This window comes from Symphalangus syndactylus, chromosome 8 (assembly GCF_028878055.3).
Source record: "Symphalangus syndactylus isolate Jambi chromosome 8, NHGRI_mSymSyn1-v2.1_pri, whole genome shotgun sequence".
NCBI lineage: Eukaryota > Metazoa > Chordata > Mammalia > Primates > Hylobatidae > Symphalangus > Symphalangus syndactylus.
The window spans coordinates 71,238,948-71,266,078 of NC_072430.2; positions in this window are offsets into that span (position 1 = coordinate 71,238,948).

The following is a 27,131-nucleotide window of genomic DNA, read 5'->3' on the forward strand; positions in this document are numbered from 1 at the left end:
TGCTTTGAGTAGGGAAGAGACTCATCTATGTTCATGAAGCTAATTATTATCTGAGGTAGAAGAGAAAGTCTCTTCCCTTGTCCATTTAGTTAACAAAGAGTATGTTTGGAACAAATTATTTGCTTTTGTTTTTTAGGTATTATGCTTTTTAAATGACTATAAAAATGTAAGAATACCTGTATGGCTAACCTGGGAAATGTTAGTTGTAGTGTGTATTAGTCTGTTCTCACACTGCTGAGAAAGACATACCCAAGATTTGGTAATTTATAAAGGAAAGAGTTTTTTTTTTTATTAATTTTTTTTTTGCACACAAAACAATAAACATTTTCTAAAAATACATACAAACAAAAAGATGCATATCAAACATATTAGGAAGGCTGCACATGGGAAGACGGGGAATAGAAATGGTAGGTGAGAATTAAAGAAAATAAATGAGAGAGGGACTTTGTATGGATCAATGATAATAACTCAATCCTCTATTTGACAAGAAGAAGGAGAAGGAAGAGGAAGAAAAAGAAAGTGGGATAAAGGATCAGAAAGGGAGCAAAATAGAAAAAATTAGAGTATGACTCCACGGTAGACCTGTTTTGTTGTCGCTGGGTTGGTTGGTTTGTCTGTTGTATTTTTCATATGTTTCGCCATGTTGGCCAAGCTGGTGTCGAACTCCCAGCCTCAAGTGATCAACCCACCTCGGCCTCCCAGAGTGCTGGGACCATAGGCGTGAGTCACCATGTCCAGCCCCCACATTGCGTCTAGCCTCCGTGGTAGACCTCTCAGATGGGGCGGCCGGGCAGAAGTGCTCCCCACATCCCAGATGGGGCGGCCGGGCAGAGGCGCTCCTTACTTCCCAGACGGGGCGGCCGGGCAGAGGCGCTCCTCTCTTCCCAGATGGGGCAGCCAGGCAGAGGTGCTCCTCACATCCCAGATGACGGGCGGCCAGGCAGAGGCGCCCCACTTCCCAGACGGGACAGCCGGGCAGAGATGTTCCTCATTCCCAGATGGGGCGGCCGGACAGAGGTGCTCCTCACTTCCCAGATGGGGCGGCCGGGCAGAGGCGCTCCTCACATCCCAGACAGGGCGGCCGGGCAGAGGCGCTCCTCACTTCTTCCCAGACGGGGCGGCCAGGCAGAGGAGCTCCCCACATCCCAGACGGGGCGGCTGGGCAGAGGCGCTCCCCACTTCCCAGGTGGGGCCGCTGGGCAGAGGCGCTCCTCACTTCCCAGATGGGGTGGCCGGGCAAAGGCGCCCCTCACTTCATCCCAGACAATGGGCGGCCGGGCAGAGGTGCTCCTCACTTCCCAGACGGGGCGGCCGGGAAGAGGAGCTCCTCATCTCCCAGATGGGGCGGCGGCTGGGCAGAGGCGCTCCTCACATCCCAGAAGATGGGCGGCCAGGCAGAGACGCTCCCCACCTCCCTGAAGGGGCGGCGGCCAGGCAGAGGCTGCAATCCCAGCACCCTGGGAGGCCAAGGCAGGCGGCTAGGAGGCAGAGGCTGCAGCAAGCCAAGACCACGCCACCGCACTCCAGTCTGGGCAACACCAAGCACTGAGTGAGCGAGACCCCGTCTGCAGTCCCAGCACCTCAGGAGGCCGAGGCGGGCAGATCACTCGAGGTCAGGAACTGGAGACCAGCCTGGCGAACATGGCGAAACCGCGCCTGCAGCCAAAAACGAGGGAGGGGTGGTGGCGGGCGGCCGCAATTGGCCGAGGCAGGAGAATCACTGGAGGCGGAGGTAGGGAGTGTGCAGCGAGCCGACTACAGTCCAGCCTGGGCAACAGAGAGGAAGGAAGGAGGGAGGAAAGAAAGGAAAGGAGAGGAAAGGAGAGGAGAGGAGAGGAGAGGAGAGAGGAGAGGAGAGGAGAGGAAGGGCAAGGAAAGAGGTTTAATTGACTCACAGTTCCACATGGCTGGAGAGGCCTCACTATCATGGCAGAAGGTGAATGAGGAGCAAAGTCATGTCTTACATGGCAGCAGGCAAAGGGAGCATGTGCAGGAGAACTCCCCTTTATGAAACCATTAGATCTCTTTAGACTTATTCACTATCAAGAGAATAGCATGAGAAAGGCCCACCCCCATGATTCAGTTACCTCCCACCAGGTCCCTCCCACAACATGTGGGAATTATGGGAGTTACAGTTCACCATGAGATTTGGGTGGGGACACAGCCAAATCATATAATAGTGATTTAAGGCTTTCACATACCTCTATCAGGTAATCCACATAAACACCCTGTCAGGGTGACAGGAGCTGGTTTCTTGTCCTACTAAGCACCAGCTGTGAATCTTGGGGCAATTTAACATCCCAATACTTCAGTTTCCATATCTGTCACAGGGGTGGTAATAATAATATGATATTTAGTGTGTGACAACTAAGTAAATTGTCAGATGTAAAGAACTTAGAATGAGGCTTAATAAGTGTCAAAAGTGTCTATTATTAGCATGACTGTGATTATTATTATGGACTTAGCACTGTTCCTCCTCACAAAGAACTTGATGATAATGGTCTGCAGGGTGACTTAGCTGGAGTGTGTCTGCTTTTGCTCTACAGGACTGGATTTCCTGACCAGCATCCTTTCCATTTCCATGTGATATCCTCTCTATTACAGGAGGTAGCAGACGTAGACAGCATCCAGTAAGAATCCTATGGCTTAGGTTTGCTGCTGTTTCTGGAACACTGTATTTAATTCTTTAATTAATTCTTTACATTTCAGTACAGCTGATTCCCCTTTGAAGCAGCTAAAAATGGTTCCAGACCCACTACCAGCTGCCTTGTTATCAAGCATTATTTTTTCAGACGGTGGGGGTTGGTAGAGAGGAAACATCTTCCAATCTCCTGACTCATTTATTTATAAAAGAAAATGTGGCACATTCTGATTCTCTTTGAGCTCTTTAATATGCAGTAAACTTCATCTTGCAAATTTATAACGTTTGGATGATTTTGTTAAAAAGAAAGAATTAATACTTTAATTCTCCCTAAAAGGTCTATTGTTTATTTTACTTCATTTATCGTTCCCAGTATTTTCTCTTTTTCCTCTGCCTTATTCTTCACTCTCTTCTTCTTCTGGAATTCCTCTTTCACATGTTGTCTTTACTCACCCTGGTAACACAGACTTCACATCCATGTCACAGCCGCAGGAAAGCTCAGGCTGCCCTCACATCGGACCTGTCCTGTGGGATTTATGCCCCCATGCACCATCCTATTTAGGCATTTTCCTCAAGGAAGAAATGCTACTAAAAGCTTCCAGAAGGCTTACATTCCAAAAAAAAAACCACTAAAATTTAATATTTTTAAATAGTAGACATATTATGACTCGCTGTTTTGACATTCCACTGAAATAATTTATGAGTGTTTTAAATCTTTACATTTCAGTACATCTGAGTCCCCTTTGAAGCAGCTAAAAATGGCTCCAGACCCACTACCAGCTGCCTTGTTATCAAGCATTATTTTTTCAGAGGGTGGGGGTTGGTAAGGAGGAAACATCTTCCAATCTCCTGACTCATTTATTTATAAAAGAAAATATGGCATATTCTGATTCTCTTTGATCTCTTTAATATGCAGTAAACTTCATCTTGCAAATTTATAACGTTTGGATGATTTTGTTAAAAAGAAAGAAAATGCTACCAAATTAAATTCTGGAATAAAATTCTTACTTGTTTCATTGGTATCTAAGTGGGTTGACTTTGAAGCATGGCAAAGATTATGTGTAAAATTCAATATCAAAATTGTTAACACTGATATTTGAACTTACTGGAAGACCCATCCTATACAATCCAGTAGTTTTCTTGAAGGAAAAACATATCATCTTTATATCACTCCAATGCATCTAGCAAAGTGAGACACACAGGTGATGAAAAATAAATGTTTGTTAAATGAACTGAGTATAGGCAGTATCAGGGAGATGCTTAAAATGACACCTCCTCAGAATTGAAAAAAAAAATTGTTATCTTTTCCCTTGCCTCCTACATCTGCAATTTCACTGTTTTTGTTTTTTGTGGGGGTTTTGTTTTGGTATTTTTTTTGTAGATAGCTCACAATCTCCAGATGCCCACTTAATAGGGACAATTTTAATTTCTCTTCTGTGACTGAGAAACGTTCAGTTTTGTCTGTGTTTGTAGGATTCTCACACTTGTCTCTACTATACGGGTCCCCTCCTGTTGATACTATTTTCACTGCCTATTCACATAATTCCAAATATCTTTCACTTTCATTTCAAAGATGTTAAACTGAAATTGACCAGTGTATAATTTTTCCTTCAGCTCCAAAGAAACCTTCTGGTCATATAAGCAGACATTCTCATTTAAAACTTCTGTTTCTTTACAACTCTTATTAACAATCAACAGATGTCTTTAAATAAACTGATCTACCTCTTAGCTTGAAAATGTCATTTTCTCTTCAGCCTGGTGAATATTTATGTATCTTCCATCACCTTGCTCAGATATCTCCAACTTAATAAAACTTTCTTATTTGTCACAATTGGAAATAGATGTTTCCACCAATGGCCCATTATATAAGCCACTATGATAACGTGCATGTCCATGCATAAGAACTGAATACTTCTATGTCATTTTCTCCCCCAAAAATCATAAGCCTCTAGAGGGTTCAACTCTTGTATTTTACTTATTTGTAATCAATAGCCAGAGATAAGGACAGCCTGGCACCCATAAAACACTGGATAATGTGAGCAGAATAAATATTTGGAGTCTGTTATAATAGCACCAACTATCTAATGGGAGAATCTTGTAAACAGATTAGGGTGGCATTAATTGAACAATTATTCTTTTACAAGGTAAGTGCTGAGCTAGAATTTAATGAAAATAGTTTTTAGAGAAAATAAGTAATATACTGAGCTAACTTTTGCATGGGTATCTACTATCTAGGTTTTTTATTGTGCCTTATTAACAAACAGATGGCAATAATTTTTTTTCAGTAAACTTTCAGAAATATGGAAGAATGTAAAAGCTTAATCTTATGAAATGTATCAAAGTGTAGGATAATAAACATGAATCAAGGTAATCAATAAGCATTACTAAGTATGTGTTTATTTCCTTTTGAAAAGGCAAGGCATTTTGAAAATATCCTGGAAAAGCATTCTTAGAAATTCCTTCACTGATTCAATTTTGTTTATGAAAAAAATGTATTCGATCGCCTTTCTCCTTACATTTTAAAGACAGAAAAATCTACCTAAAAGACAGAAGTTAAATGCTCTCTAATTATTTATGTTATAAACTTATCAATCATACAAATATAAGACATGAATTTCTATCCTAATTTAAAAGATGTGTAGTTATTCTGTAAATTAGAGGTGGCTCTTTCAGGAAAATTAAAGCATTTATGCTTATTTAACCATATATAAGCTGATGAAATAATACACTTTGAAGGAAAGAGAAGCTGACTCCTTATTCAGAGGAGGTTACGCTCTGTGAAAAACAGACTGAAATAATAGGGTCTTATGTAATAAGAGGTTGTTTGTTGCTCATGTGAAAGTCTTGGGTAGTGTTTAGAATGGTAGTGATTTCCTCTCCGTGTAATATTTAGAGACCCAGGTCCCTTTCACTGGGTCCTCCCATCCCCAGCCCCACCTCCTGCCATCTGCTGTTGTTTCTGAATGAAGAGAGGCTGCAGATCCCTTAGCATAGGGGAGGGGAGTGGGAAGTTTGCTGGGCTAGGCCTGAAGTGCGGTGTTCATCACTTTCACTCTCTCCCCTTTGCACTAGACTTGGGCTCATGGAAAAGGAGTCTGGGTGCTATGGTCTAACCCACCGTGGGTTTCAGTGGGTAGCTGGTACTCTTCCCAAGCTTCCTTTTTCGTCACCGAAGCATGAATCCACTATGTTCCTGGAACACATTAGTGAGGTGCTTCAATAGCTGTAATTTCTATTAGGTTGGTGTACAAGTAATTGTCATTTTTTTCCATTATTTTCAATAGCAAAAACCGCAATTACTTTTGCACCAATCTAATACAGCAGTAACTGGCCTGTTGGCAACTCCTAGAAAGACTATTGTGGTAATTAATTTTGGTTATTCGAATGGCTTTTGATTGCTTTACATGTTGGATGTTCAAAAATATGTCTGGGGCAGAGTTCGAGACCAGCCTGGGCAACATGTTGAAACCCCATCTCCACTAAAATACAAAAATTAGCCAGGCATGGTGACATGCGCCTGTAATCCCAGCTACTCAGGAGGCTGAGGCATGAGAATTGCTTGAAGCCAGGAGGCAGAGGTTAGTGAGCTGAGATCGTGCCACTGCACTCTATCCTGGGTGACAGAGTGAGACTCTGTCTGAACATGAGTGTGGAACTCATATATTGGTAAGAACAAAACTTACAAGCCACTGAGTTGTAGCTTTAGGGTTCTGTCCAAAGGCTTCATTTGCAGATGAAGAAATGAAAGCTGTTAGAACTCACTCAGCAAAACTGGAGCAACATGGGCAATGGACTTCAAGTTTTGGCTATGGTAGAAAGAAAGAAACTTCTCTCTGAAAAGGACAAGGCTAAGTTATTAAGTGAGAAATCCATTCCAATAGCATTATTTTGATATTTTATGAATATTAAGATTCTGAGGAATCAGAAAAATTAAATTAAATGATTAAGCAGTTTATAATAGCATATTAGTTCTGAAATAAAATACCAATTATTACTGTTTAAATCGAGATATTTTGTTTCAAAAGTTTTATTGTTTTAATATCTTATCATCTTAGAAATTTATTTACACAATTAGGTTCAGTGATCCCTGAGTAGAATTGTTTACTTATTTTCAATTTTCTGTTTCTCTTTTACCTCATTGGTGATTTTCCTCTGTTCTAAAGAACACATTTATCGTATTGATTTTCATAAAGTAATGAAAAGCTTTCTCTACAAATCAAGACCTCTAACTGGATTATTTAAATCTAGAGGAAACAGTGCAAGGTAAAGCCACCAGGTTTTTATCATTGTGGGATTTGGTTTTGTTTTTCTGTTTTTGGATTTGTGCCTATTTTGGTGTTGGTGGGAGTGTAAACTAGTTCAACCATTGTAGAAGACAGTGTGGCAATTCCTCAAGGATCTAGAACAGAAATACCATTTGACCCAGCCATCCCATTACTGGGTATATACCCAAAGGATTATAAATCATTCTGCTGTAAAGGCACATGCACAAGTATGTTTACTGCAGCACTGTTTACAATAACAAAGACTTGGAACCAACCCAAAGGCCCATCAATGACAGACTGGATAGAGAAAATATGGCACATATATATAATGGAATACTGTGCAGCCATAAAAAATAATGAGTTCATGTCCTTTGCAGGGACATGGATGAAGCTGGAAACCATCATTCTCAGCAAACTAACACAGGAACAGAAAACCAAACACCACATGTTCTGACTCATAAGTGGGAGTTCAACAATGAGAACACATGGATATGGGGAGGGGAACATCACACACTGGGGTCTGTCAGGAGGTGGGGGCCAAGGGGAGGGAGAGCATTAGGACAAATACCTAATGCATGTGGGGCTTAAAACCTAGATGATGGGTTGATAGGTGAAGCAAACCATAATGGCACATGTATAGTTATGTAACCAACCTGCATGTTCTGCACGTGTATTCCAGAACTTAAATAAAGAACACTTAACATGAGATCTACTCTCTTAACAAACTGGTAAGTGCACAACCCAGTATTGTCGGCTATAGGCACAATGTTGTTCATCAGATCTCCAGAACATACTCATCAGATATAACCCAAACCATGTATCCCTTAAATAGCAATTCTCCATTTTCCTTTCTTCCCTACCCCTGGCAACCTCCATTCTATTCTGTGCTTCTGTGCATTGTAGATTCCTCATGGAAATAGAATCCTACAGTATTTGACTTTCTGTAACTGACTTGGTTCACACAGCATAAAGTCCTTCAGGTTCATCCATATTGTTGCTATGGCAGGATCTCCCTTTTTAAGAGTGAACAGTAATCCTCCACTGGCTATATATACACCACATTTTCTTTATCCATCAATCAATGGACATAGTAGGTTTTCTCTGTACCTCCACTGTCTTGAATAACAGCAATGAACATGAGAACACAGATACCTCTTTGGCATCCTGGTTTCCTTTTTTTTTTTTTTTTTTTGGATATGCAAGTAGTATTGCTGGATTATATGATGATTCCATTACAGACCTCGGTTCAATTTTGAAGCAGAATCAGGTAGGAGAGGAAAATCTCTTGTTTACCAATGATTCCATCAAGAATATTCTCTTAGAAAAATGCCTTTTAAAAGCCACATGTAGGTGATGACAATAATTCACATTGTCACACTGCCTGATAATTCCCGAGACATAGGACAGACCAGCTTTCTGAATCTCCCCATTTCTGTCCCCTAATTTCCAGCTCTCACTTGTTCATTAGACAAGGCCAGGTTAATGCATCAGGCCAAATTAGCATAAAATAATGTGTTGGGCCTTGGTTGCAGTGATGATTGTTACTCAAGCTGACTGGGTCAATGCAGTTATTTTTATTTTTATATGTTTATCATATATCAATCCACTGACAAAATCATTTATAGTGTCTCAGGCGTGAGTGCTTGGATTTTCTAAGAATATAATAATATGTATAGGTAAATATCTTTTTCTCTTTCCAAATTTATTTGGAAACATATTGGGAATACAAATGTATTTTCTAGACTTATTTTATTAGCTGATACATTCAAAACAGTTGAGCAAAAGTTGAGTATGATGGCAAGCATAAAAAATGTTAAATAGTAGTCACTCAATAGTTATCGAATGAATGACAGCAAATACTTCAACACCGTCTTATTACAAATGTCAAGCAGGCTGCCATTGCAAGGTGCAATGATCATAGACACTATGACACTATAGACTTTTACAGAACAAGAGGAATTACCTGGCTTAGACGGATGATAAGAGAGACTATATATTAAAAGGAACTTCATGTAAAAAAAAGCATATCCATTATACATAGTTTTCTAAGATTCAAATTCACAATTATTGTTCCTTTATGCACCTTTACAGAACTGTAGTTCTTTAAGTAAAAGGTATTTTCATAAAAGTTTCAATTATGATAGCCTTTTTTATTTCCTGTGCCAGAAAATATTGATTTTTGGGCTATTTAATCACTTCTACCGTTTAGAGACAGAGATACCAGACAGATATATAATTTAAAAGATGCCAGAAAGAATTGGTTGATCTGTTTTCAATCAATCTTTTTCTTTCAAAACAAAAATTGAGTACCTACTATGGGCAGCACACCATGATACACACTGGGGATTTACTGGTGAGTCCAACAGATTGGTCATGATCTTGTGGAATGTACTGTCTACAACCATCATACACAAATAAAAGCAAAGATGTGCTGTTAATATAATAATGAGGCTGAAATTAAAGTCAAAGAGAAAAGAAAACTCAAAGAGAAATGCTATAGTTAAAAATTAATAGCAGTAAATGCAAGATTTCAGGATATATAGAATCTTTATTTTTTTTTTTTTGAGACGGAGTCTCGCTCTGTCGCCCAGGCTGGAGTGCAGTGGCGCAATCTCGGCTCACTGCAAGCTCCGCCTCCCGGGTTCACGCCCTTCTCCTGCCTCAGCCTCTCAGTGTAGCTGGGACTACAGGCGCCCGCCACCACGCCCGGCTAATTTTTTGTATTTTTAGTAGAGACGGGGTTTCACCGTGGTCTCGATCTCCTGACCTCGTGATCTGCCCGCCTCGGCCTCCCAAAGTGCTGGGATTACAAGTGTGAGCCACCGCGCCCGGCTATAGAATCCTTTTTTAAAATGAGGTGTGGCAATGGTTAAACAAGTTTTTTGTCTGAAATAACATAATGTAGAGCAGTTATTGGGTTTAATGTGTGTCTGCATTCAATGACATGGTCATGGCCCTCAGAATTTAGTAATGACTATTTTTGGAGAAATATTACTATTTATTCAGCTATAAGCACTGAGAAAGGGTGGGAAAGAATTTGTTCTCTCTCTCTTTTTTGTTTTGAGAAATTATTAGATGCCAGAGACTGCAGTAGGGACTTTATGTAATTGCCATTGTATCTACGCATTTGTCCTCGTATTATTGCAAAGACTGAGTCTCGGAGAGTCTAAAATGACATGCGAGTGCAAGAATCTGCACCCAGAACTTTCTAGTTCTACGTTCTGCTCATTCTACTGCAATAGTAAAAAAAGTTTCTGTTCGGCCAGGGGCAGTGGCTCACGCTTGTAATCCCAGCACTTTGGGAGGCCGAGGCAGGCGGATCACGAGGTCAGGAGATCGAGACCACAGTGAAACCCCGTCTCTACTAAAAATACCAAAAAATTAGCCGGGCGTGGTGGCGGGTGCCTGTAGTCCCAGCTACTCGGAGAGGCTGAGGCAGGAGAATGGCGTGAACCCGGGAGGCGGAGCTTGCAGTGAGCCGAGATTGCGCCACTGCACTCCAGCCTGGGCGACAGAGCGAGACTCCGTCTCAAAAAAAAAAAAAAAAAGTGTTCATAAAAATGATTACTCTTTTAGGAGTAATTATGAAATTATTTTTATCATATATAACCTGTAGTTAGAAATTTAGAGATTGGTATGCTTGTAGGTTTGTAGGTAACATATTTAGAAATAATTTTATAACTTGTTTATGGACATAATTTTTGTTCTTAATTTCAGACTGCAAAGGTTAGAGCCTGAGTCTTGCATGCCCATTATTAAAATGCATTTCAGTTACACCTCTAAATACAGTTCTCTCCCTTATTCTAGGGGAGTATGTTCCAAAACCCCCAGTAGATGCCTGATACCTTTGACAGCACCAAAGCCTGCATATACCATGTTTTTTCCTATACATACGTACTTCTGATAAAGCTTAATTTATAAATAAGGCCCACTACCATTGCATGTTATAAAGTCAAATAGGAACAACTTGAACACAAATGCTACAATACTGCAACCATCATTCTGAAAAGCCATATGGCTACTAAGTGACTAATGTAGATAGTGTGAATCCACTGGACAAAGGAATGATTCATGTCCTGTCTGGGATGGAGTGGGATGGCGCTAGTCAGAACAGCTAGCAATTTAAAACTTATAAATTATTTCTGAAATTTTTCATTTAATGTTTTCAGACCTCAGTGGACCACAGTTGACCTTAGGTAACTGAAACCACAGAAAGTGAAACTGCAGATGAGGAGAATACGTGAAACATTTAAGAGAGTTTATGTTGACATGAGAAGAGTACTCATGAAATATCCAACTCAACTTCTTCGTAGTCTTCCCTTTGCTCTACGTTCTGTCGCCTAAGATAGTTGTTTAAATGATGCCTAATAGAAATAAAAAGAATACTTTAAATGAGATGATGACCTTTAATCTTAGATTAAGAAAAAACATTCATTGTTTTTAAGCATTCTGTTTGGGGATCACAATATGAATAAATTATCTAGCAGTAATTCTATCTCTGGCACAGCAATGTTATAGAGGGTATGAATATATATGTGTATATATACACATACATATATATGCATACACATATACATATATGCATATATGTGAGATATCATTATGTATAATGATATTCCTTTTCTTCATAGTTGTCCCAATGTATTTTGTTGTTACTTTATCTTTTTTGGCCCACTGCCTCAGTCATAACCCATGGTAGTTACTCCCAAACAAATACTAATAACTTCCATTTGGAAATTATCAACCTCTTGGTACATACAAATCAAAGGGCTAAAAACAAGCGTAATGGTTCTCAAGTTGTAAAAGATCACTGGTTATAGAAACACCTTTGTTTAGTGCAGAGAACATGGAATAAGGTTACTCCACAGATAGATTAATAGAAATCCTCCAGGCAACAGACCTCTACCCATGTTTTCAGTAAGTCAACATGCCTCCTTTTTAGAAACCCATTTAAAATTGCAAAATATAACACACATTCAGAAATTGGCCAAAAGAAAATTTACAGCTCAATTCTTTATCCCAAGAGGAAAACCTGCACCACTCCCACAGTGTCCAGAGATAGAACATTTACTAACACCTCTCACTTTCCTCCCTCTCTCCCACTCAAAAACAACCAGTTCCCTGAATGTCATTAGAACAGCTATCCAGTTCTTTTTAGTAACAATCTATGGCACCCAAGATAAACTCTGTAGATTCCTTCATCTTAAATGTTTAAATTTACACAAAAGGAATCATACGCTGTGTTCTCTTGTTTCTGGTGTTTTGTTCAATAGTTTGTTTACACGATCTATGCAAGTTTTTGTCTACAGTAATAGTTCATTATTTTTTCTGGCTATGATATATGAACACATTTGTCTGAATTTATTATTATATATTTAGTGATTCTACTGTGTGGTGGTCACAGAATATCCCTGGTAACCTATGCACAACAATTGGCATAATTGACACTCACTGAAGATCCATTTCTATGATCTCTCTCTTACATGATGTTTATATTCACTAAGCCAACCTCTCCTTGGAGTTCCATCCTCTTCAGAGACATTGTATTCTCCCAGCCTCTTTATACCTTTTCACCTCCTATAACTTCTCCTCTTCAGAGACGTTGTATTCTCCCAGCCTCTTTATACTTTTCACCTCCTGCAACTTCTCCCTCTTCTTTCTCTCCTGTGGATGTCCTCTGGGATTTAGTTCATAGATATCTGCTTTTCTTCTTTCCATGCATACCACCCTAGATAATTTATTCTAACATCTCAGCAATCACATCTGTGGCAATGAATACAATACTAACCATTACTTTCCGCTTGATATTTTCCACTTACCCACTTAACAAATATATTTACGTTAAAGATCTCAGTATAGCTCTTCTACGCAAATTTACGTCCCTTCCTTCCCTCTCTTCACGTTTACTGACTTTCTAATTATTCTAATATTCTTGTCAATGCCCATATCAACTTCACTTTAATTTCAAATGTATTTATTAAAATTATTCACTAAAATCTGATATTTATAACATACCTACTGGCAGGGGGGATAAATATAATGAAGTAATAATGTATTCCACTGTTGACCTTTTACAGAATTAATATTTTTGTTTTATTATTGCCATCTTACATGTTATCACTTATCCACCTTGTTTAAACTAGTTGATAAAGTAACTCCTTGAAAGTTGGTTCTTGCAATTTACCAAGCAGGACCTTCAGAATCACTCTTTGTGGAAGAGCAGTTTCGTCTGTCAGATGTGTACATGCCTCAATAAACCAACGAGAACCTGACCCCTCTCTGCAGACTTCCCTGCTTGTATTTTACCAGGAAGAGCTCACACTTCCCCATATGGGCATCTCCCTCGTTCTTAATCCCAAGCCTTTTTCATGACGTCTTTTACCTGGGCTGCTTTCTTCTTTCCTGTGTTTATCCAGAATCCCAAGATTTATTTAAGACTCACCTTCTTTGTGAAGTCTTTCTGAGGCTCCTTAATTTTCTGTCTTGCTTTCCTTTGATGGCATCTTGTTGGTTTTGTTTCTTTATCTTGGTTTAAATCCCTAAACAGAAATGACTGTATTTTAAAATTGCATTTCTGTGTCCTTTAGCACTTTCAGCAGTGCCGTATTCTTAATAGATCCATACTAGATATTTCTATGCCTGAGTAATTAATTAGAAAATGCTTCAATTACTTTTTTTTAATTCTAAGGAATCTAGCTTTACAGTTTGTATAGAACCACTGGCCATGTTCGTGTAATGTTGAGCCCTCTGATCTAAATCATTTTCATCTTCAAAGCTATTATTTTGGCTTCTGGGGTGCAGTAAGCATAGAAACCAAAGACAATTACCCTTAGCTGCAAAGTCTCCAGGGAGAATCTTGGTAACAACTCTGTTAGCTTGGCCAACATCCTCTTCTATAAAATGAAGGTTGACTACTTTTAGAGATTAGAGCTGATGCATTCAGAGGGCTTAACTAACTGTCTGGAACCATAAAGCAGGTACTCGATAAACGTGAACTGCCTCTTTGCAGATAAAATTAGAAAGAAGTAACTTTATTTTACCTTGACAACACTGTATTTTGAATGAACTAATTTATAATTGAATCTTCTTTCTCCAAGTTTCAGTAAGAGTCTGGACATTTTCTCCTATCCCTCCCTAAAATTCAATTTAATTAAGTGATTTAAATCAATTTTAAAGTTAAAAATTTGAACTAAAATTCATTTTAAAAAATTAAAAATTAAGTAAATGCCTGTTAAGCATGCATTAATATTATGAACTGATTTAGAAATATATACAAAAATATGCACATGCTATATAAGATTATATAAATACATAAGAAATAAGTTAATGTATGTGGGTCTAAATATTTAAATAAAATAGAAATCAACCTCACTCACAAATAACCTTGGAAAACAAGTAGTTTGTACTTTGATGGAAGCTAAGCAAGAGTTGAGTCTGCCAACAATCATCGTGCAACCCCGTCTGCTAAGCATTGGGTTAGCATTAACAGTAGAAAGATAACTAACTGCATGTCCCTCCCCGACTAGCTTACTTTAGTCCCACAAATGACAAAGTGGATTATTTCCATGTTTGAGGACTAAAATAGATGTATAACTAGGGTGTCTCACAAATATGGAGGACACTTCCAGCAGATGACAATGAAGCCTGGAGCTGCGGGACGTTTACTGCACTTGTCATTTTACACGCAGACCTCGCTCCTGTTGTGTCTTTAGGAAACCTCACGGGCTGTTGCAGGTCTGAGTGCGTGAGGTTCTTGAAGGCACCATGCATTCAAATGCCAAAAGGATGCCTGCGCATTTCTAAGACTGCACCAGAAAGAAAGAAATTATTTTCCTACCATTGATTTTGGAGAGCTGTGCTTGCTACTAATCTTTCTGCCAAGCTTCAGACCTTACACATATTTCTTGCAGAATTGTCTCGAGGAGCTTTGTGCCCAAAGGAGTTGTGTATTTTTAGCTTGCACGCTCTTTATGCTCTGCCTTCCGTTTAATTGGAGTATGGTAATTTCCTCACTGGGGCCCATGTTCCCATTCTCATCTGTCTTTACTTAAATGCCTGCCTTTGCTAAATGCCTGTCTTTGCCTAAATGGCAGGATCCACCATGTCTACTCCACTCATCCGTCTTTCCTCCCCGCTCCTCAGTGGAGCTACTATATACAGAACAAGCTGGATTTGGGAAAAGAGACTAAAGAGAGATGACAGGTTATAACTGTGAAACACAATTGGGCCTGGAAAGGTTATGCATAAATTGAAAAGCAGTTAATATTTCCCCCTAAAATATAATCATTGACAGCATTTATTAAGAACTTTATTTTTTGTAGCGCCAAGCCAGTGGCTATATAAATAGATTTACTTTGTCAAGTGAGAGATAATAGTTTCAGAATTCCTTGCTTTGGATTGCAAAGAAGTAATGATATTCGGCATCATGATGAAGATGAGTTCAGAGGAAGTGAGCGTCCAGGAGTAGCACAGTCCGGAGACCAAGGAAAGGTAAAAGACCACATGCTCTGGAATATTCTGCTAAAAGAAATACCAAAAATCTGAGTCAAGAGCTATAAACAAGCTGTCCGGGATGTCATTGCTGCTGAAATGTTGATGGCATCTGTCTAGCAGTGCACAGAAGCAGGAGAAAAAGACAGAGAGGAAATGGGTATTTTTTTTTGTAAGTGTTTCTTTTCAAGTCTTATTGTCTCCCTTTCCTTTTGTAGCTTTGTAAGCTATTAGTTTGCTTCCTCCAGCCTCTGTGCCTGTGCTCTTTGATTCAGAAAATAAGCATTAAATGGTCTGGAAAGCCTGGGAAAGATCTGTCCTGATATTGTAAACCTTCTGTGAACTCATTTTTCTAAACCTTGATTACCCATCAAATTCCATGTCTCAGGATGTCTCAGCTCTAAGGAAATGCTTTCAAAATGACTCCCAGCTTTGTTCCAAGCAAGTAGCTTCTTACTCATTATCAGCTGATGATTGAATGCAAGAGCTGTGTCTGCTTTGTCAGAATGGCAGGATAAAGGGAGGGGGAGACCAAAAGGAGCTATGAGAGAGGGAGAGGAGGAACAACCCAGGAATCACAATAACAAGAAAGCCCACACCAAGCAGAGAGAAGGCAGGGAGGCGAGGCGAAGTTCAAAACAGAGGTCATTCAGCCATGTTAACACACTCCCTGGTGTATTACCCGACCTACAACTTCCACAAACGGACATTCCACGTTCTTTTGGCTTGCCTTCCATAGAATGTCCAGGTTTTTATGTTTTCTTTCTGAGATGGCACATGAGTCTCATCAGCTCTCCCCAACCCCTTGTCTGGATGGACTCCTGTGCTGCTGATCACTGGAGACAGTCTGAGCAGAAGCTAAGGAGCCTTTTGATCTTGAACCATTGTTCACACTTCAATCCACCTTATCCCAGCCACGTACTGCTGTTGTGCACAGATAGCAAAACTAAAGTTGTTTTTTTTTCTTTGCAAAAATGAAAATGAGCAGGATAAGCATGGAATTTAAATTTTCTCTTCATAGTATGGCTTCAAAGGAATTGCAAGTCAACAAAACTAGGCATTGTTACTTTTCTCTAACTTAGCTCATGTATGCCAAAATTTGATTGGCATCATTTAAGTGGAACAAAAGAAAACAGTGCCAATCTTAAGACCACATTAAGTATCTCTGTAGGAATTACACGAATCTCAGTTGCTGAAGGCCAGACTATTTGCACTTTGGAATACTTAGAACTTTGGTTCTTGTCATTTGCCATATAGAATTTATCCGCACCTAGGGTTAGGAGGGTAAGATGGAGCAGAAAACACAGAAAAATTAAATGAAATCCACTTACATTAATAATTCTAATATTTGTTGATAAAAGAAAGAGGCTATGACAAATGTTAGCTAGAATGGGCTTTTAAGAAAATATATTTAAATGTTAAAATATTTACTGGAGATCTCACCAAATCAACAATACTGACAACTCTCCAATAAGGAGGGAAGCTAAACTTTCTTGGGCCAGATAACTTGCTAGTATTTTACTTACATTTTAATCTCATCTATTCTTCCACAAGGTCTGCATCATACATTTTAATATTTGCACCCTAAAAAACAATTCTTTTTTTTCTTTTTTCCGAGATGGAGTCTTGCTGTGTCGCCCAGGCTAGAGTGCAGTGGTGAGATATTGGCTCACTGCAACTTCTGCCTCCTGGGTTCAAGCAATTCTCCTACGTCAGCCTCCCGAGTAGCTGGGATTACAGGCACATGCCACCAGCCTGGCTATTTTTTTGTATTTGTGGTAGAGACGGGATTTCACCACGTTGGCCAGGCTAGTCTCAAACTCTTGACTTCGTGATCTGCCCGCCTCAGCCTCCCAAAGTGCTGGGATTACAGGCGTGAGCCACCGTGCCCAGCTGAGAAATCATTTTGTATTAGTCAATTAGTCACATTTTTATGACATCAATTTATAGTTTTCAAGTAGTTTCCCATTATTAATCCTTTTATAAAAATCCCAGGATTTCTCATGAAATTTTGGGTAATGCTAAGTATAATGGAAGTCCTGGTTCCTGCCTCACGTGTTTATAATAATGCTGCCTGTTGTCCATGTGTTTTAGAAGCAGAGTGAATAGTGAATCTGGTTTCTTTCATTGTCTACCTGTCCCTAGTGCTTTTCTGCCACGTTGTAAGTGATCTCTTGTTTCTTTTATTTATTTTCTCTCTCTTTGGTACCTCTTTTCTTTATTTTCTCCACTTTTCTTTTCTGCCACCTTTTATTTATGTATATCACTGCATATTTTTTTCTTCTTTCAATTTGTCCTAACAATGAGAATTTTAAGCTTTTGTTTCCATGTTTCAGGTAGAATTGCTACCTACCCTGACTCTATTTTCTAAATTTATTCTCTTTCCTAGTCTATTTTCCACAAAATTATAAAAAGATACAATCACGATAGAGAATAGGTAATCAACAAGACAATCTATGCAGCCATTTTTGCATATTTAACCCAACTGATTGGAATTCAAAGGCTTCTTTTTTTTATAACAGGAATGGTGATGAAGATGCCAAGTAACATAAATGTGGATAAAGCGAACTTTCTTTTAAAACCCATATTTAGTGTAATTTGTGAAGTTTTATTGACTTGCATTATTTTTAAACCATAGCCCAGATAAATCTCCAATAATGTTTATTAGATAGAAGCAATTTGTTTTTGTAAAATAAATGTGAAACTTGGATAGAATTGTCTTCACATGAAAGCATAATAATGTTTTAAAGCAATATATGCTATAAACTAATTGTAGGGAAACTGACTTGTGAATATTAAAATATAAAAACTATTCATATTTCACTTTAGTAAGTCTCAAATGTCATTGAGCAATTTATCATGGCCATGAAAATAACTGCTAACCTACATGTTTTGTCTATGAAAGTTATAAGAATAAAGCAAATGACATTCTTCCTTTATGTTTGTTTAATTTACATGGAAATCTATATTTCATAAGGAAGATAGAGCTGGTTTCTTAACATTTATGTGGCTGACAGGAATATTGGGTTTTGAAACAACAATATCTCACCCCAGTTTTCTCTACTCTAACTCTCTCCGTTTTTCTAAACTTCCTTTGGAAGCCTCGTGCTGTCCACTAGATAGGATGGGACCCAGGAATACCATTCATGTTCCTTCCCCCAGGGCCTCTGAGGTCTTCTCCTATATCTATGTGTACATGCTTAAGGCATTTGAAGTCAATCAGTAGAACCAAGTTGACCTTTTTAACCAAATGTTAAAAATTCAAGTCAGTTGTTAGTGTCTATCATTTTAATTTCTTGGTCATTGCTTCTTTATATGAGATCAGTCACGGCTGTAACTAAATAAAAACTGTGTCCTGCTATGAATGATGCCCTCTAGTGGCTTCTCCTCAGCTCAGTAAATACTATTCTTAGGGATAGAGTTGATTCTATTTAAATTATTTTTAAATGTTTAATCATTAGGTTTTTGTTTTTGTTTTTTAAGATATTCTTTTGAGACAGAGTTGCACTCTGTCACTGGATCTGGAGTACAGTGGCATGCTTATAGCTCACTCCAGCATCAAATTCCTGGCCTCAAGCGATCTTCCCACCTCAGCTAGTAGCCAGGACTAGAGGTGCATGCCCCATTGCCTGGCTAATTTTTTAAAAATGTTTTCGTGGAGATGGATCCCAATATGTTACCAGGGTGTTCTTGAACTCCTGGACTCAAGCAATCCTCCTGCCTCAGCCTCCCAAAGTGCTGGCATTACAGGCATGAACCACCAGTCCTGACCATCAGTAGCTTTAGAATGTGTTTGTATCAGTAGTAATCCATTACCAAACTAACAACCATCATTTAGGTGAATAGTTAAGCGTGAACGTACACACACACATACACACACACACATACACACACAAACTCTCTCTCTCGCTCTCTATCTCTTAGGATTTTAAAATTAACTTTTAGGAAGAATCACAATTATTTGCTAAGACAATCTTAAATTATTTTACCTAATATATTTTTGTGCATCCAATGTAGGTATATAACTCTTACTGTCTTAACTTGAAAAATACTATTGCTGCCTTAAAAAAAAAATCTAGTCTTCTTATGGTACCAGACTAGGTCTTCCAGAATACAGATGGTTCAGTATGGTTTTATAAGCAAATGTATTCACCTCAGAACTGAAATATTTGATATTGATCTTTCTTCTTTTGGCCTTTATTCTGACACAACCTTGATCTTCAGATCGGAGTTGGGTGTTGAGACTTAACTAGACTAAAATCAATTTTTAATAAGAGTTTTCACTGCCTGTGACAGTTTCTTCCATCTAATTGATAGCACAGGCCCATGTTAAATGAAAAATGTATTTTTCAAGCATGTTCTCTATAACAAAGTATGCATAATCAGCATCTGGAGTAAATTACTGTGTGCTCTGAATAAGGATTAAGAACTGTATGGAAAGAGATTCATGTCCCATAGATTTGCATGGGTGGTACCTGTGCCCATGGGCAGTTTCCATGGGTCTACATGTGATGTGTCATTCTCAAAAATCCTTTTACCTTCAGTTGTCTATATATTTTGATTAAATATAAATCCAAAGGTGGCACTAGTACTTCATGGACGTAATGAAACCAAAATATTTAATCCCTTTACTGAAAATGATTATATTGTTTTCACTTCTAAAAACTAAAGCAAATCACGTGAGAAATATTATAATTATCAGATGTGGTTTAGAAGAAATCAACTTTATATATACTGAGGAATCTAAGCTCATTTTTACTTGTGATGTAAAATATAATTTGCGTTCACCTTCTATAGTTTTGCCTTTTCCAGAATGTCATATATTTGGCATCCTACAGACTGCCTTCTTTCACTTAGTAATATGCATTTAAATTTTCTCCATGGATCCCTTGAGGCCAGGAGTTTGAGACCATCCTGGGCAACATAACAAGATCCCGTGTAGACAAAACATTAAATCGTTAGCTGAGCATGCTGACATATGCCTGTAGTACCAGCTGCTCAGGAGGCTGAGGTGGACAGATCCCTTGAAGTCAGAGGCTGCAGTGAGCTATGATTGCACTACTGTGCTTTAGCCTGAACAATAGTGTAAGACCCTGTATCTAAAAAGAATAATAAAGATAGTATATTTTCTTCATGCCTTTTTGTGTCTTGACAGGTCATTTCTTTTATTTTTTCTTTTTCTTTGCTGAATAATATTCCACTCTGTGGATGTACCATAGTTTATCCATTCATCTATTAATGAATGTCTTGATTACTTCCAATTTTTGGCAATTATGAATAAAGCTGCTATAAATATTTTGTAAAGATTTTGTGTGAACATAAGTTTTCAACTCATTTACATAAAGACGAAAGAGGACAATTGCTGGATCATATAGTAAGATCCAGCTTTGTAAGATATAGCTTTGTAAGAAACTGCCACGTGTCTGCCAATGTGACTGTACCATTTTGCGTTCCCACCAGCAATGAGTGAGGCTTCCTGTTGCCCCACAACCCCAACAGCATTTGGTTTTGTTGATGTTCTGGATTTTGGCGATTCTTCATCGGCGTGTTGTGGTGTCTCATTTTCTAAGGACATGATGTTGGGCATCTTTTCATATGCTTATTTACTTTCTGTGTATCTTTTTTGATGAGGTGTCTGTTCAGACCTTTTGCCCACTTTTTGTTAAACATTGAAAAATCATTTTCCAGGAGACAGACTATGAAATGTGAGAACAAGGAGGTGAAGTTACCAAAACGATACACCAACTAAAGTCCATAGCTGTTTAACATATCCTTTCACAGGCAGTTTTGCTGAGCTTATCACAGCTAGGACGTAAAGTTAATTGTATTGCAAACCCAGGGCTGATCGCTATAATGGATGTTGCTAGAAAAGCCTGGATAGGTGCGCCCAGACTTGTCCCCTTCCAGATAAGGCTGCACTCCTTGGCAAGTCAGGCATTTCCTCTTGGGATCTTCCCTGATGGTCTCTCTAAATTCATTTCTTTCTTTCTTTTTAATATTGAAGTTTTATCTATTTATTTTAACTTGTATTTTAAATTCAGCGGTACACAGGCTGATTGTTACATAGGTAAACCTGTGTCATGGGGGTTTCTTGTAGAGATTATTTCATTGCCCGCATATTAAACCTAGTACCCACTAATAACTCATTTCTTATTAGGTCCTGGTAGGCGACCTCCTCGCCACTGCCCGGTACCACGGGAGCTCCCTACACTTCCCTAGCATCAGTAAACTGTGAGCCTGTAAACTTGTCTCTGTGGTTCACAAATCAGCTGTCATGTTTCTTCTAAAACTCTCCCTTATCCACTCCTGTGATAAGTTATAGTCCTAGAAACCACTGATACGCTTTGTGTGTAATTAAATCACGTGCTGTAACACTAGAAGCAAGAGGATAATGTGTTTCCGACTTTATTTGTGAGAAAAGAGAAACACCTAGAACTGAATTAACATGCCCGACCTCGTGGAGCCAGTGCACAATCTGACCCTGCGTTATCCTGGCTTCTGGCCTCTGTTCTCTCCCGTGCACCTGAAGTTGAGAGTCTCTTGTTTGCCTCTTCTGTATATTAAGACCATTCTGAGCATGGGTCAAATGGGCATTTTTCTCTCTCCTGATTTCAGCCTTTGTTTCTTTCTCTTGTCTGTGATCTCCTTGATGAGAAGAATTCTGCATCTCATACCCTTAGCATCTATGACAGTTCATGGAACGTGGCTGGTGTTTTAAAAATGTGATGAATAAATATGTAATTTAAATTATTAAAGTAATTAATCAGTTGTCATTAAAAAACTAAAAGTTAAAACCAATACTAGATAGGACTGATGTGAAGTACACATTTTATTCCTTAGAAACTAAGTTAGGGGACATTAAGCAATGGTTGCTGTTACAAGATATCTGGGCTGGGTGTGGTGGCTCACGCCTATAATCCCAGCACTTTGGGAGGCTGAAGAGAGTGAATCACGAGGTCAGCAGTTTAAGATCAACCGGGCCAAAATGGTGAAACCCCATCTCTATCGATCAACCTGGCCAAGATGGTGAAACCCCGTCTCTACTAAGAATACAAAAAATGGGCCAGGCGCGGTGGCTCACACTTGTAATCCCAGCACTTTGGGAGGCCGAGGCAGGCGGATCACGAGGTCAGGAGATCGAGACCACGGTGAAACCCCATCTCTACTAAAAATACAAAAAAATTGGCCGGGTGTGGTGGCGGGCGCCTGTAGTCCCAGCTACTTGGAGAGGCTGAGGCAGGAGAATGGCGTGAACCCGGGAGGCGGAGCTTGCAGTGAGCCGAGATTGCACCACTGCACTCCAGCCTGGGGAACAGAGCGAGACTCCGTCTCAAAAAAAAAAAAAAAAAAAAAAAAAAGAATACGAAAAATTAGCTGGCTGCAGTGGTGGGCACCTGTAATCCCAGCTACTTGGGAGGCTGAGGCAGGGAATCACTTGAACCCAGGAGGCAGAGGTTGCAGTTAGCTGAGATCGTGCCACTGCACTCCAGCCTGGAGACAGAGCAAGACTCGGTCTAAAAAAAAAAAAAAAAATAGATACCTGAGTATCATAAATTGACCTGGAAAGACAGACAACAATTTTGTGGCAAAGGCAACTGGCATTCGTTTCCTGTTGCTACTTAACGATGATCACAAACATAGTGGCTTAAAGCAGCATGAATGAATGATCTCACGGTGTCTGTGGGTCTTAGTCTGGGCAGGGTATGGCCGGGCACCCTGCTGAGGACCTCACAAGGCTGCAAGCCAGGTGGCAGCCTGGCTACGTTCTCCTCTCACGCTTTACCAAAGAAAAGTCAGCTTTTCATGGCAAACATCTCACACCACGGCAGCTGCTTCTTCTCTGCCAGCCAGGGCGTGAGCAGGGAGGGTGCTGCAATTTCACCTGCCAGATCAAACACAGGTGCTCACACGCATGCCGTCACCTTAGCTCCTTGCTGACCAGAAGCAAGTCACAGGCCACACCCACACTAAAGAGAAGGTGTGGCTCCAGAAGGTAGGGATGGGGAGGGGGGCACCTTCATAGCCTGTCTGCCACACAGTCACTGAGAGTAATCCTTTACATAGTCCAACCACCTCTCATTTCTGGTTGTGCATATGGTGTTCCCCTCACCACCCATTTTACAGTTTTCCAACAAATAAAAAGACTTTGAGCATCACTTTGAACAGTGGTAAATGTTTTGGTGGGGATTGCATGTGAAATATACATGGATGTGTTTAAGCAAACAACAACAGCGAAATACTCAAATAAGTTTTTCCTTATGCATTGAATCTTTGAAACATTTTCCCAGAACTTTCTGCAGCTCCTTGCTTATTCTTAGAAAAATGAGGACTCCTTCAGTAGAAAATGTGTAAGGAGTGTTTAGTAGACAGGGTGCAGTGTCTCACGCCTGTTATCCCAGCATTCTGGGAGGCCAAGGCAGGCAGATCACCTGAGGTCAGGAGTTTGAGACCAGCCTGGCCAACATGGTGAAACCCCATCTCTACTAAAAATACAAAAAATTAGCTGTGCGTGGTGGCACACATCTGTATTCCCAGCTGCTCCGGAGGCTGAGACAGGAGAATTGCTTGAAGCCGGGAGGCGGACATGCAGTGAGCCGAGATCGTGCCACTGCACTCCAGCCTGGGTGACAGAGCAAGACTGGGTCTCAAAAAAAAAAAAAAAGTGTTTAGTAATTGTTGAAGGCATGCACATTCTGCAGGAAAGGATTTCTGTCGTTTTATCACAAGGACAGGTGAATCAGGAAGGAATTGGTGATCCCTTTGCAGAGAGGAAATATGGACACAGAGTATTTCCTTTTTGGATATGCAGGACTCAGGTCATAGCTGACTTCTGAGGGCCCATTTGGTGCTGGGGATGCTGACAGATGCCACATATCCACACTTTTCACCCCCCTGTGATTATGTAATTCTTTGGTGCTCCTTTTTAGAGGATGTAAGGGAGTATTTTGCTATAGATTGGATGTGTTAAAGCACAGGAATTGAAAGCACCAAATCTGGAGATAAATTTTTGGGGTTCTGCTGCCGACTCCACCAGTTTAAAAACATTGTACAAATGCAATGCTTGATTCAGAGTAGGGTGACTACAGTCACCACTTGTTTATTTTGTTAATATTCATTTGAGCATACTACTTCACATCTGCCCTCTGTAAAACAGAGGCAACGAGATCAAGCCCCCCCAGGTTATTGTGAGAATTAAACAAGTTTCTATATGTCAAGTGTTCAGAACACACTTGGATATTATAAGCACTTTACAAATGTTAACTACTCCTATGCTTATATCAAGTAGAGGTCTTTCAGGGCATTTTAGCTCCCAGGGAGTCTTATTCATTTTGAGCTGCTGTAACAAAATACCATTAAGTTGTTGGATTATAAACAACATAAACTTATTTCTCATAGTTCTGGAAGCTGTACGTCGAAGATCAAGGAGCCAGCAAATTTGATGTCTGGTGAGACCCTGCTTTCTTCTTCATAGATGGTGCCTTCTAGCTGTGTCCTCACACGGCAGAGACAGAAAGAGACAAGGGCTCCATCCTCATGACCTGCTCACCTCCTGAAAGCCCCATCTCCTAATACCTTCACCTTGATGGGTAGGATTTTCACATATACATTTCGGAGGGATGCAAACATTCAGTCTACAACACAGGGTTTCATATCATTCATTTCATTTTCATTTGTCTATTTAATCCCTCCCAATCTTAAGGGTCTGGTTTTACAGATAAATGGAAATACAGACATTTTAGCCTTGTTATCTCTCTCTTGCCTAAGTTAATTTTTGTAAGTATATTTAGGACTTTTTTTTTAGATGATTAAGGCAGTTAGACTGAGTACACTTTATTTTTATATCCTCTGAACAGGCATTTTAGCATAATTTTTTTAAATGGACTTAATTATTTTACAGAAAAATCCTTTTTTAAAAACAAAATCAAGGGTTTGCCTTATTTCTACTTTAATTTTGAAACTTCATCATTATTACACATTGCTTGGAATAGTGCCTTATGTGATCTGGTATTCTTCCTTGAGGCTAAGATGGCAAAAAGAAAAAAAAAATTCTCCAACTTAATTAGAGAGCAGAAAGATATTAAAATCCTCTTCAGTGGAACTTTGTTTAGCCTTGGCACCTAGACGTGCAAGGCGTTGAAACTAAAACCTGTGTAGCCGTCAGCTGTTGGTCTCTCTCCGTGAGCTACCATTTAGGACCCTGACTACTTGACAAGCTTTAATTAAATTCTAATTCCCCCTTCTTCTTGCTTTTTATCTTAGGTGCAGCATTGTGAGCTTGATGTGTAATTAATAACAATAGCCAAGTGGAACTTTTGCAGGCACCTTTGCAGCGGAGCAGAGGAAGTTTTCAGGCTCATTTATCACTCAGCTTCTTCGTGTCAGGCAGTGGCTTTCTTCCATCAAGGGGAACCCTCTTTGTACATTTTTCTTTGTATTTCACTTTTGCTTAATTCAAAGTGGCCAAACTTCAGTTTCCCCATCTATATTTATGTCACAGTGTTTAGGTCACTGAGCTGTATTTACATAAATAAAGTTTCAGAAAGATGGACTTCTTATGTATGCATTGATAAGCTTCTATTATGCTTACTTCAAAAATATTACTAAACAGATAAAAATGTAAAACATAAACATCACTAATTTTTAAAACCTAAAATTAATATAAAGGAAGAAATATTTTAAAAATATATAGTAGTTCACAATTATATTATAATTAAATATAAATCATTTTATGATTCCTGGAAGTAAAAATGAGAAGGAGATATATAGGTTTGAGATGCAACCTGGTAGAATCATCGCAAATTACTGTTATTTGTAGCTGGGGGATAAAAGCTCTATGTGCCTATGTTTGCATGTGTATATATATACATACATATATATGTACGATGAAAGAGAAAGAGAAATAAATTTAATTTTAATACTTAGATATTATTACTTGATGAAGTCATGATTGCTAGAAACAAATAATTGCTATTACATAAGGAGGAATTCAGAAGCAGATCTTCCAGTATCTATCAATATCAGAGTGATGAACTTTGCGGCTACAAAATAATTGAAATGAACTTCCTGGCTACCAGGAAATCCACTTCTTACTCCCTGGTCAGAGTGAAATGTCACCATAATGGGATTTTTGACATTTGTGTTTATATGTTGCCACATTTCGGAATTTGCCATTTCTTTTGTCACTAGCAGATGCATTTCAATATGTCACCAACTTTGGAAAAGTAAAGCCATTGGATTTATTGGGATTAAATTATGTACTTATTTTGGGATTTGTTTTGTTAATTTGTTAACAGCTTGATTTTGGTCACCCTCATTAACCTGGGCTCTGCGATAGCATAGAAGATCAATTTTGATAGTAGAAAGCATTATCCATTTTCTAGCTTGAACATCCACGGATAGAAGAAGCAAGAAATAAAGTCACCCGATTATAAGAATGTTGCCATTCCATTAACTGACTATTGATGGTAAGATTAGGAACTAAAGAAGCAGGCTTACTGCCCAGCCCAGACACACATTTGAAGGAACTTGTGAATCCATGGAAGCCCTTCCTCTCCCTGTGAGAGTCAGTATATCAGGCTCCATCTGCAGGACAATGGTTTCATTTGGTGATAACTCAAGTGAAAGACAAAAATGAAGACAGATTGTTTGAAAAGTTTGGTTGGTAAAAATTTCAGCTGGGGATAAATGTACTCAGCTGACAGGCATTCCAAGCAAGTTTGAACATGATGGTGCTT